The 12465-nt window shown below is 41.1% G+C and overlaps 2 long non-coding RNA genes across 2 annotated transcripts in view; one reads left to right on the forward strand and one right to left on the reverse strand.

Moving 5' to 3' along the window:
* LOC109525717 (uncharacterized) overlaps positions 1-5982 on the forward strand; it is a 20395-nt gene extending 14413 nt beyond the window's left edge. Inside the window, exon 3 of the long non-coding RNA XR_002170201.1 lies at positions 5924-5982. This is a non-coding gene — a long non-coding RNA (uncharacterized LOC109525717). The remainder of the gene's footprint in view (positions 1-5923) is intronic.
* Positions 5937-9352, reverse strand: LOC109525716 (uncharacterized). Its single transcript, XR_002170200.1, has 3 exons — positions 9342-9352; positions 6093-6099; positions 5937-6007 (listed from the first exon to the last, which is right to left on the reverse strand). It is a non-coding gene; the product is annotated as an uncharacterized LOC109525716 (long non-coding RNA).
* Positions 9353-12465: the final 3113 nt, after the last annotated feature.

The raw sequence follows: 12465 nt of genomic DNA on the forward strand, positions 1-12465 counted from the left end.
TCAATTTGTCCCCCCCCCCCCCCCCGCCCCAAAAAAAAAAGAGAGAGCCAACGTCAAACAAGAGACCAAGTCTCCTCTCCAGAGAATCCTGTCTGCACATTCACACATCCAAGTTGGTTCCATGATTCATATTCAGGCTGAGGGGGAGAACAATTGTTTTCCTTCCTGTTTTAATGATCTCCACTGTCAATCATTTTATCTCCAGCTACATGTAGATTTGGCATGCTTATCTGGCATAAAGCTAATCTGATTTGGGCTGAGCTATCCAACCCACCTGGATAACAAGGTGCCACGTGAAATTTTCCAGCAGTCGGTGGGTTTCCAATAACCTATTTTTAGTCGAATTTTCAAGAATGCCGAAAATAACTGCAACGGAAATACCAGAAATTTGAAAAAAAAAAAGCCCTAAAGGTCTTACGCTTGCAGGGGGCGGCGAATTTTTTATCATAATACCATTAACATTGTAGCTATAGAAACAGGTTTTGCGAATAAATGACGACAGGACAGGATACCACATTGCATGTTTTGACAGCATATAATGTCACACGTACATATTCTTGTCACAAAAAATAGCAGCAGACGATAAAATATGTTTTGGGGGATGAAGAAATTGAAAGATTTCTGGATTAATGAAGAAGTGAACGATAATGCAGGTACGCATCTGCATTCCTATACAGATGACGCAGTGGTGTCCTTATCTCCAAAGGTCCCCTTTTCATGACGGCTCAGTAGGAGGAGAATGCTGACACAATTGTAACCAGACCTCTTCCAAACCTTGAAAGTTCGATGAGCAATTTGTCCAGGATCACTTTTGTTGACAGTCAGTCGAATGTCTTGTGGCAGAGAGATATTCTCAGATGATGTCATTTCATGGCGCTAGCAGTCTCCTCCCACTTTTCACTGAATTTGCTTAAAATAATTCAAAACATTTGGACGGAAAGCCCAAAAGTGATTTTGGTTGAATTTTATTTGCTTGGAGTTTTTGGAAAAATAGTACTAGCCTCCAGTCTCTACTGTGAGATCCAGCACACAAATCCACAACCTTTAGCACTCATGCTGCAATCCTGCTGTCATCCGAGAAATTGACTTGGAGACATTGCACCTGATAACCTCCACATAAAAGTTCAGTTCTGTTCTGCAAGGTTTGTTTGAATAGCTAAACCCTGATCAGACTTTTCAACCGTTGGGGTGTGCAAGAAATAGCAGCAGGACATTGTGCATCTCACCAATTGTAACAAAGATGTGACGTTTTTTTTTTTTTTTTTTTTGACAGTCGCTGATCAACATCCAGCAGCATGTCTAACTCCACTGTACGCACTGTACACCAATAAAAGCTTGGTGTATTTTCAGAAGCTTTTCAATATAAAACACACTGAATTGAACTGAACTGCTGAATGGGAAGAGGATAGTGAGACGGAAAACCTTCACACTTCACATTCTCGCCTCCAAACAATAGTTGTCAAATTTCCACCAAGTGCTACGGTGCATATTTGATCATCCCTCATCTGTCTTCTTGTGTTTCCACCATAGGTGCGACAATATACTGTATAAGGAGGATAAAATTGAAAAAGGGGGGCCTTTTTTCTTATTTTTGCAAGAGATAAACAGGGTGTATTAATGTACCCAACGGCCAATTATTTTGGTGTGAATTGATCTGCCAGTCTATTTATTGATCTCCTATTTCCATCACATTTTGGTCCATTTGGGCTATTATTGTCCATCAAAGTGCCACAGAAGTATGAAATGTTAAGTCTGGCCATTTCAGAGGACTATAAAAGTATTGATTGCTTCATCCTAATGGTTGTCTCCAATTTGGAATTTTTATTATTTTCTTTTGGTACATCAGATCTCATGTGTACTGTATATGCAATACAAAGATGTCTGCTTTGCAAAAGACTCTTCTTTGTAATCATTTCCTGCTTTGATCATTCATGCTGCAATGTTTTGTGTGACAACACTTTTTTCCCCCTTGAGGACAGTCCATAAAAAGTGGGGTGGGCCACTACAATGAAAATTCCAAAACTATAATCAGGCTGTGAACCCACATGAATGTATGAATACCTGATATCATCACATATTCAAAACAAATTGGTGGATAACTAGGTTTGAAATCAGAAGCCAGTAAATTGTTTGTGCCACAACTATTTTCCAATTTACTTTTATTATTTTTTCTTATTTAAAAAGTGGGGATCAGTAACATATCTCATATCTCAGCGTTTTAAAAAAGTGAAGGCTGTTTGCAAGAAATATGAAGTCGACACGCATATTTTGCCTTCGCAGGTCACGTAAAATGATGTCATGGGCCAGGTCTGGTCCCCAGACCTTGAGTTTGAGATCAGTGTCCAACACAATAACAGAAACATGCGACTATCCATCTCATCACACCTGTGGGATCCCCCACCGTTCCTTTATTAGACTCGTGTTTGATTCCATTCTTGTCATTATTTTTGCAGCAACAAAGACAAACACTTCAAACGCAATACAAAAGGAATAATTTGCCTTTATCCTCTTACCAGTCCAAACATTTGTCATTTCAATATTCAAGTTTTTTTCACGAAATCTAACATGCATTAAACATGCGTATTCATGAATGGGACCAGATTTTTACCAGCTTGTTTTGATCTAGATGAAGGATTGCCGATTGTAATTATTCATAATCTCTCCTGTTTCTATGTTTGTCAGGGTTTGTTTTGTGTCGCCCAAGCTCTGCTGTACACTACACTCAGCTGACACACACACACACACACACACACACACACACACACACACACACACACACACACACACACACACACATTTGTCGAGACCAAGGGACCATTTGACTGACCCTTGTCAACTCTTCTAACATTGCGAGGCAGTTGGTTTCAAAAGAATACAGGGATTGTTTGTCATCTCGCAAACCCATCTTTCAAAGCTTTTAGGCTTCTAGAAATGGTTTGACCATTCAGGATCCTTTGAGAGAGAGGTGGCCGCTATCGGTGAGGCGGAGTTGTGCCAAAAGAGCAAAGCAATGATGAAATGGCATGTTGGCAGTTTTATCGGACGCACGATCAGTAAAATAAGAACAGAATTTCTTGCGTCGTGGTATCCGCTTATCTATTTTAGGCTTTTCCTTTCGACTTTCGAAGCAATCGGTATTGATGGGGTGCAAGACTGACACCTACTGAAAAAACATGGTCCATCCCATTTTACAGTTACCGTCTGCCCGAGATCACACTGTGAAACTACCCTTTTTGTAAAACAAATACCGCTGTGTTTCCTGTACTGTAGCGATATGTTAATACTTAAATAATAGACAAAATATAATTTCAGGGAAATAATTAGGTTTTTGATCCTTATGAAGCAGAGGGGCTAGCATAACATCTGAACGAGGGGTTAGTGGGGTTAATGGGCAAATGAAATGCCAGATCATAGCGATGCTGGAGTAGAGATACTATCTTTGGCCTTTAAAAATGTTGCTTCTACCATATATCCATGTGTGTTAAAACCAGTACAGGAGATGGATGGAAGTTCAAAAAGAGGAAGGAAGGAACAGGAACAGCTGGAATTCTCCCTCTGGATGACTCCTTCACAGTCCTGAGAGCTTTATAAAACATTCATTCCTTTCCGCGAGCCTATGATCGCTCTCTGTGTACAGCAGACACTAATGTATTGTGCTATATTGACAAAAACTATTGGTGGTTAGCGCGTCGACCTCACAGTGCAGAGGTACCGGGTTCAATTCCAACTCCAGCACCCCCCGCGACCCTTGTGAGGATAAAGCGGATTGGAAAATGAATGAATGAATGAATATTAGGACACCAGTGTGTCTCTTCTTGTTATGATCTGTATTTGGACGCTGGTTTTGTTTGATATATTTACTTTTGTTTCATGTTACATCTTGTTTTCTGGTGGTTTGGTTCATGACTGTCTTGTTAGGGTTTGGTGTCCACCTGTTGCGCCAGCTTGGCACCTTCTGTTTAGCAATGAGCTTCCTCAGCCACTCGTGTCTTGTCCAGGTGTTCCTCGCTGTCTGGTCTGTTTCTATTTAGTTCTTTGCTTCCTTTCATTCTTTGTTGGATCATTGCTGCTGTTTGTAGTGCATGCCAGTTGTCACTCCCTTGTGTCCTGGTGAGTTTGGTGTGATCGTTTGTGACTTCTCTTGTTCACCTGGGCACGTTTTTTTCTCATTCTTCCTTCACAGCAAATCATCTTTGTAAATGTGATCATTTTAACAGCCAAGATCAGTATTAAAAAAATCCACCTCATGTATTAAATTCAAAGCTTAAGCATATGCACATTGTCCTGCTCACCTATGAGCACGAGCTCTTTGGATTGACTTCTAAATTGATGATTTATTTACGACTCTCTGAAGCATGTTCAAAATGTCAAGTTTTATGTGCATGCGCAGTGCACGCACGTACACGCTCAATAGACACATCTTCATACCCAAAGATGCATTGAAGTGCACTGTCAACAAACAGGAGATCGTTCTCCCCCAACCGCCGAGTGTGCCAGTTTGCCTCAGGCATTAAGACCCTTTCAGACACTACACACACATGCAGATATAAACACATGTGCAAATCACACAAAGGCACAACCAACATGATGAAGAAAGTCACAGCGCTGCAGTGCACTGTACGGCGTTGAAAACTGGAGCAGAAGACTTCAAATCAAGAAGCACATATTACACCATTTTCCCATGGGAGACGATTCAGGAGAAAACAATTTAATGAGATTCAGCAGAATGAAAAAAAAACAGCTCTCAATACTTGTGTACCAACCTTTTGCCAAAATAGACTAGTCACTCCCTGATTGTGGTTTTTCTACAACATAACCATATATACAATCTAACCCGTGACATTCAAGGTCAGCTTTGGGTCAAAATTGTTGAAACTACTCCCAATTGCCACAGCGCAAAAAATATCATCAAGCTCCCTGACACAACACACACGTATCTGCTTTCCTGTGTTAATGGAAAATGATGCCAAAAACCCTAGCTGTGATGTTAACGATGGATGATCTTTTTGTTTGATCTAATTTCATTGCCTGTGGATGCCGTTTCCAGTTTGGATCCTCCTTTCCAAATGGGATTGGCCATCGAGATAGGTCAATAAGTATGACAGCATCGCTGCTAATGTGCATCCATTAGTGTATTTGATCAATTTTCCTTACTGCTTTCATTCAAGTATAAAAGAGAACCGCAACATGTTTCATTTATGTGTGTGTGTGTGTGTGTGTGTGTGTGTGTGTGTGTGTGTGTGTGTGTGTGTGTGTGTGTGTGTGTGTGTGTGTGTGCGTGTGCGCGCGCGCCTTCATCTCTGCCAAATACTCAAAGGGGAGTACATGCATCAGGATATGTGCAAGTTCAAGCCAAAATTAAGACTTGTTAAGCAACTTCCATGAATAGACCTTATACTGGCAATATTTTGACATCCTTTAAAAAATGATTGTTAAAAAAAAATGTGTGTGCCTTTGCAAACTTTCCATCAGAAAATTCAGTATAATGTGGTTTGTTGTGTTTGTGGCATTTAAAAAACGGCGCATTTAAGGACAAAACACCATTTTTAATCATAGAATTGGTAGATTTTTATTTTACAAGAATTTGATGTCGCTTTTATTTCACATCAGTGATATGAACAGCAGTTTTTGTGCTATTTTCTTTCCCCACCTTACATGGTTGTGAGATATCTCCAAGGCCCACTAGGCTTATCAGCTGTTTAATGGGTCACAGATGTCCAGCTGGCGAAGTCAGTTTTAGCTTGTGGCCAGCAGCACCTCTGATGTGATATCTGAAATCTTCACACTGACTAGTAATCCTCCACCTGCATGACAGGTTACTTTCAGAATGCATGGTAGTGTAGCCTCATACCAGGACACCCCAAATGAGCATCGTTTTGTTTGTAAAGGCAAGATTTAGGCAGTTGGACTCTCAACACTAAAGATAAATTTTTTTCGACGAAAAGAGCAGGCGGTGGGGAGCCTTCTTGCCCCTCTGGGACATTTGCTGCTGGGCACACCTCAGATCCTTGGCAGAAGTGGAATTTGGTTTGCCCGATAATATTGGCCGTAGAGGACGTGGAAGACATCAACAATATTGGCCTTCTGATAACAGGTATGCTGCTGTTTGGAGTTGGCAGTTTCCTGATCCAATGAGAAAATTCAGCCGGTGGGAGCAGCTTCATTGGAAAGGAACAAGCTGGCGGCCTTTCTGCAGGGTGCGAGGCAGATGATCAACACTCGGACTCATGCGTTGACTGAACTCAATCGCAAAGTGGATGCGGTGTTGGAGTCTCTTCGCAAAATGGAAAAGATTGAGGACTAGTTGGCCTGGCCTGGAATAAATTGAATGATTGATCAAGGATATGGCTAATTGACACCATCGGGAAGTCACAAGCTAAAAGACCTCATCTTTCTGCTCGTCAGTCTGATTGTAATCTGACCACAAAGAGCAGCCAGCTATACATGCATCCACATTCAACAGTCGCGCATCCTTCCGGCTTTCCCAATGGCTCAGAAAATACTGGGGGAATGCAGCTGGCTAGCTAGCATGGCTAAAGAACGTCCTTTTACGTTGTCCAGTTGTTTCTCCTCATGAATACTCGCCTCCATGAAGGTGAATAATCGACACTTCTGACAAGTATCGTTATCATAAAAGAGAATGAGGCGTAGCTAATTATGCGACACACAGCAAGAAGAGTAAATGGGAGACGACGAAGGAGCCTTGGTATCGGCTAAGCCAATTTTAAATTTGGAGGTGCAAAACACGAAAGTAAGTGCTGTGTTGGCACAGTACACTTTTAAAAAGTTTGGCTTGAACCCTGCAACAGTGGGGAGTGATCAACTACAGTATGAACAGCAAATTATCAGGTAAATTAATGACTGTCTGAAGAGAAAATAAAACAATGGCTAGACAGCTAGCACATACATCCAAAAACCGGAAATGAAAATAAAGTCATAAGTATATCCAGAGTATTAAATATTTACAATATCAGCAGAGTTACTTGTGTTGTTTGCTATTTTTTGCACCTTTCGAGTGCTGAGTTTTAAATACCGGTATGAGTTTTAAGATCAGTTTAATGTTGTAATAAATTGCATTATACTCTATTTGTTTTCTTTCTTTCTTTCTTTTGACTGAAAGGTTTTAAACAATTTAGCTTTATAAGGGACTATTTTATGAATTCAGAAATACTTCCATTTCCATTTTTATTGTTATACTTGTGTTTATATTGAGATATACTGTATATCATTATAGGGTTGGGATTTAATCTGTATTATGATATGAATTTTAGGCTATATTGCTCAGCTCTAATAGTGGTATCGGCACAAGGGCTTGCTTTGTCTTCTGTTGTGATGGAACGGTTTATCACAGAAACAGCAGTGACAAATACATGCGCAGCTGAATCATACACCGGCAGAGTTATAGACAAAAACTACATGTCTGTGTGTATTCAGGTCATGTCTCAGCAAACGTGTATGTTAGTGCGGGTGGCACTGTTCAGTACCTGGTTGCATGTAATCTTGTGTGACAGAAAAGCAGCTGGCAACAGGGTACGGATGATCAGCAGTATGGAGAGTAACTTGTGAGTGTTGTGCATCTAGTCATGTTGCGAAGCTCTGTGTTGTGTGTCACTGTGGAGCACCGAGGATGTTCATCACTAATCATGGTGGATGTTAAACAGCTTCAGAGGGAGACACTGCATGTCTTTAAATCTGAGTTAGATGTGTCATGCTTTTGGGTTTGTGTCTGGAGTGTATGCACATTGTTCATGTGTTGAACTGGTTCTTCAGTCTTTTGTATTTCATGTCGATGCAAACGCGTGCATGAACCCCATGTGTTTGAATGTGTATACACACACTACACCATCTGCTTGCTGTTGTGGAGCTAAAATCCCTGATAGCCTCATGTCCCTGTTTCCAAAACAGCTGATCAGTCATCCAACTCGCTGGCTGGCAAGCTACTTCAAAAGACAAAGTTGTCTCTGGAGAGGCGTGTGTTACGCTCTCAGACACATCAAATGCAATAATAAAGCCACTTATACAACACCAACGCTGTGGCTGGAGCTGAATGGCAGAGGCACAAGAAGTAGCTTTGAATGACCAGATTTGCCTTGAAATTTTCAGTATGTACAGGCCCGGTATGCTGTAGTCAAATTTTGTAAAAATCGATGTTTTTGTTGCTGAATATTTTTTGACAAGCGACACAGTGTTTGTCGCAGTGGTTCGCACATCGGCCTCACAGTTCGAGTCCAGCTTTTGTCATTGCTACATAGAGTTTGCACGTTCTTTCAGTGCTTGGTTTACTCCGAATACTCTAGCTTCCTTGTCCGTTCCAAAATCATGTTTATTGGATTAATTGAAGGCTCAAAATTGTGCAATGTGAATACTTATCTATAAACATTCAGTACAGCACTGACTGTGAGTACTTGTACTTGTACTTGCTGTACAAATTGAAGCGCTGTGAATACTTTCCGGATGCACTGTTTATACTGCATGCTGCGATTGGCTGGCGATCAGTCCAGTGTGTACCCTACATTTTGCTGAAAGTCAGCTGGGACGGGTTCGAGCTCGACCTGCAACCCTAGTGAAGATAGTGAATGATCACAGAAAATAGATGAATGGATGTAGTGGGTGGTGAAGTTGTGTGCAATATGTGCAGCGTCACTGGACGGTATTTCTGTTTGTTGCCTTAACTCGACAAATTCTTTGCTGTTGCTGTATTATGATTTGATTAATATGTAGCAGGGGAGTGCCAAAGGGGAGTCTTGTATGGGTTCCATTTAAGATACTGTGGGACTACAACTGAATAGGTGTTTTTAACAGATGAGTACCAAACATTACATGGGTGTAATGGGGTAAACATGACACCTTTTTATACAAGCGGAACGTAATGGTGCACGCATAAATCACTAATCTATGATAGCACAGCAGTGAAATTGAAAAACGGCAATAAAAAAGTAGTAATTCCTTACCTTTACTTCAGTGTTTGGCACAAAAAAACTCATTCAGAATCACAAAATGCTGTTGTTCACAAACCAAAGATCCCCTGTACCTCCCAAATAAAATGCCCCAGCTATTTAATCTGGTCTGGAGTTGAGCCATTCCATAAATGTCTAAATTTAAAACAAATTGGGAAAATAGCCACCGCGGGAGCGCCGTTACTCTTTGTGCCAAAATACCTCCAAAATAGATGAGTCCTTATGAGCGCATATCAAACTCAGACCTAATTAAATTTTGCCACAAACTCTTGTGCAGGAATAATTCACTGCAAATGTCCCAGTGATTTATTTTTTTAATTATTTTATCTTTTTTTTTTTTTTTTTTTTAAGCATGAGTTGCAATGGAAAAATTGCTGACAAAACGCCAACAAGTCTCCACAGGGAGCGTTCTTGATTATCAAATTGAATCAACCTCCTTTGTGTTGGCACTGGGATGCTAGCAGCTGTCGTCAATCATCATTAAGAACAATTTTGGAACCAGCATGTATACTCCCCAGCCATAACATTAGGTACACTGCATCAAATGTGTGTGTATGTGTGTGTGTGTGTGTGTGTGTGTGTGTATCGTTAATTGGAGTTGCTTGTCACAGAGGATAAATTGGTCAATATGTGGCAAGACATGACCTCGTCCGGATGAATGAAACTGAAGGCACTGATGAAATAACAGCTACAACTTATTTCATCAGGCAACAATCAGGCCGTATATTGACCAATAGTGAGCATACATATTTGCAACAACAAAAAAATAGTTTAGGTCAGGGGTCAGCACCCTGTGGCTCTTTCATCCTTTTGTTGCGGCTCTGCGTGGATTGGGAAGATAAATTATAAATGTCTGATGGAAGTGTATGTTATTTGTCTCAAAAACGTGTATCACATCTGTTATGTTCTCTGACTGTCCACTAGGTGGACGTGCTTGTTGCTATAAAAATATTATTGAGATGAAAAAGGAAGAAGTAATGGCGACTATAGTGAGTTGTACGATCTAGTGTTGTGCTGTTAATAGCCAGATAAGAAAATAAAGTGTTTGGCTACGCCCTGACTTTGTTGTTTTGCCTCCCAACACCACAACTTCTTTCTTCGGACCTCGTGCAATTTCACAATCACCTTCTTCTGAGACGTTTGCGGGCAAGTTCAGCTCTAGAAGTTTGCGCGAAGTTTAGCTTTTTAATTCATTTGAACGATTCCTTCAACGATGCAATTGTTTTTGGACGAGTTCAAAATGCGTTCATTTAATAAATAAAAAGTAATTTTCTGAAACATGGATGGACAGCATGGATTTCATAAGCAACACACTATTTTACAACTGTGTGTGTGTGTGTGTGTGTGTGTGTGTGTGTGTGTGTGTGTGTGTGTGTGTGTGTGTGTGTGTGTGTGTCTGGAACATTGCCCTGTGACGGAGGGAGGTTCATTGTATCTGCAATTTCATTCTCAAATATTTTTCTTTACGCTGTGAAGAACAATTCAAAGACATTGCTGCAGCTGCGGGAAGGCCAAGTGGGGCCTGACATTCATTTTCATCAGCCTGACAGAGGTCTAGTCACAGACCCCATTTCACCCCAGTGCCCATCCCCCTCAACACTTACCTAACACGGGTCGTGCTAATTAAATGTTCCAGACTCCCAGGCTTTTAATAAAGCCTGACATGACAGCTTGACCTGTGCATGTCAGGGTGACCCAGTAACCCGGAAGCAGCCTTGTGTGTTGGTTTTGTGTATGTGTGTGTCACTCCGGTTTGGAGTCTGTATCACTGGGGGAAGGGCAGACACCTGTCTGCATCCCAAAAAGGTCACTTTGGTAGGGTGTGGGAAACATTGTGACTCAGCGTCTCTGCAGCAGAGGGTAAATTAGCAATACAGATGCATCACTGGGGGAAAGAGACTGATACTGTTCTGTGTTCTTCTTGGAGGGCTCTGAAGATGGATTTTTTTTTTCTTTAGCGAACCGTCTCACACTTGAGCAGCTGCCCTTGAGATTGATTTTATTTCATTTTCATCAGCAGTTCTTAAACACATCATGGCCACAGTTGACACACTGTTATTTTATTTTCGTGTGTGTGTGTGTGTGGGGGGGGGGGCACCCAACATAATTTGTTCTTGCTTTTGCACTGCTCTGCCAAAGAGAATACACATACTTTCCCAGGACCAAGTTAAATGGATAGATGGAAGGATGAGTGGATGTTTTTTGGATTTTACAGTACTTTATTCATGATTATTTAGACACGGATACTTTAAGTAGATGGATGGGTAGTGGATAATGGATAAAGAGGTATGGCATTGGGTGGACACAACAAAATTAGGGTAGATGGATAAATGAATAAAGAGTGCACAATTCCTTGGATGGATGACTAGGTAGCACTCCAGGTGAATGGAGAGAGATGGAAGAATTGGGTGGAAGGATTTGCAATGGGGGTGGGGTGGTAGGGTGTATGCATGGGTGATTGGCACATGGGGGGGGATGGTAATGGTTAGATCAGCACACATTATCCTACATTAAAAAAAAAAATGTAGAAACTAAGTTACAAAGACAAATCCAGCCATCTAATGCAGCTTTAGTTGGGTGGAGCCTCTTCGAAAATTCTGCATAGTATTTTAAATGTTTTTAATTGTACCACTGGGGTATAAATGAACACTTAATTCTGATATGGCACTGCAATTTCAATGTCTCAATGACAGCCCCTTGGTATTATTAACACAACTGAACAGTGTGTACTCAACAAATACAGTCAGGTCACTCCTGAGAGTTTTTAGGCACGTGACGGCAAATGAAAGATATACAGTTTTAAAAGTGCTTCGTGGATGTAATCACAAAAGGAGCTTCACTTCTGAAAAGTTATTTGATGATAGAAAATATCGACTTTACAATCACACTCAATATAAACTCATGGCAGCGGTTCATGTAATGCTGTTGTGGTCCAACACTCATAGATGGATTGATTGACGGACAGGTGAGGATTGGATGGTCTTATGCACAGATGTGCAGTTGAGGGCTTTATGAAGGTGGATGAAGTATTGATGAATGTGTGAAGGTTGAGTTGGTGTTGGGATGGTTTAATATGCAGATGGTCAGATTGATAGCAGTGAAAGAGTAGATGGATATATATTAGTAATGGGCCCACATCAATTCAATGACATTTGCTGAAAGGTCCACTGAACAGCTTTTGGGGATTAACAGTAAATGATTAAACCCTGTTAGCATATGGATCAACAAGTTAAGCTTCTACATTGGCATGTGCGCGCGGCGCATTTAAAACGCGGGGCCGGCATTAAAGCACAACGAGAGATGAACGTGACCACAAAAAGTCAACTTCTAAAGCAAACAAACGGAAACTGGAAACGTGAGTGTGAACTTAAGACCGGCCCTCTGATCGCTACCAGGCACGAGCAGACAGAGCACCGCATTGTGTGTGAGCTGCAGCTGCTCTCACAACAGCTGACTGCTGTTTGTATTCCCCCTTTACCATTAAAGCAAGTTGATACTTTGATACTCC

This window comes from Hippocampus comes, unplaced genomic scaffold (assembly GCF_001891065.2).
Source record: "Hippocampus comes isolate QL1 unplaced genomic scaffold, H_comes_QL1_v1.1 scaffold261, whole genome shotgun sequence".
Classification (NCBI taxonomy): domain Eukaryota; kingdom Metazoa; phylum Chordata; class Actinopteri; order Syngnathiformes; family Syngnathidae; genus Hippocampus; species Hippocampus comes.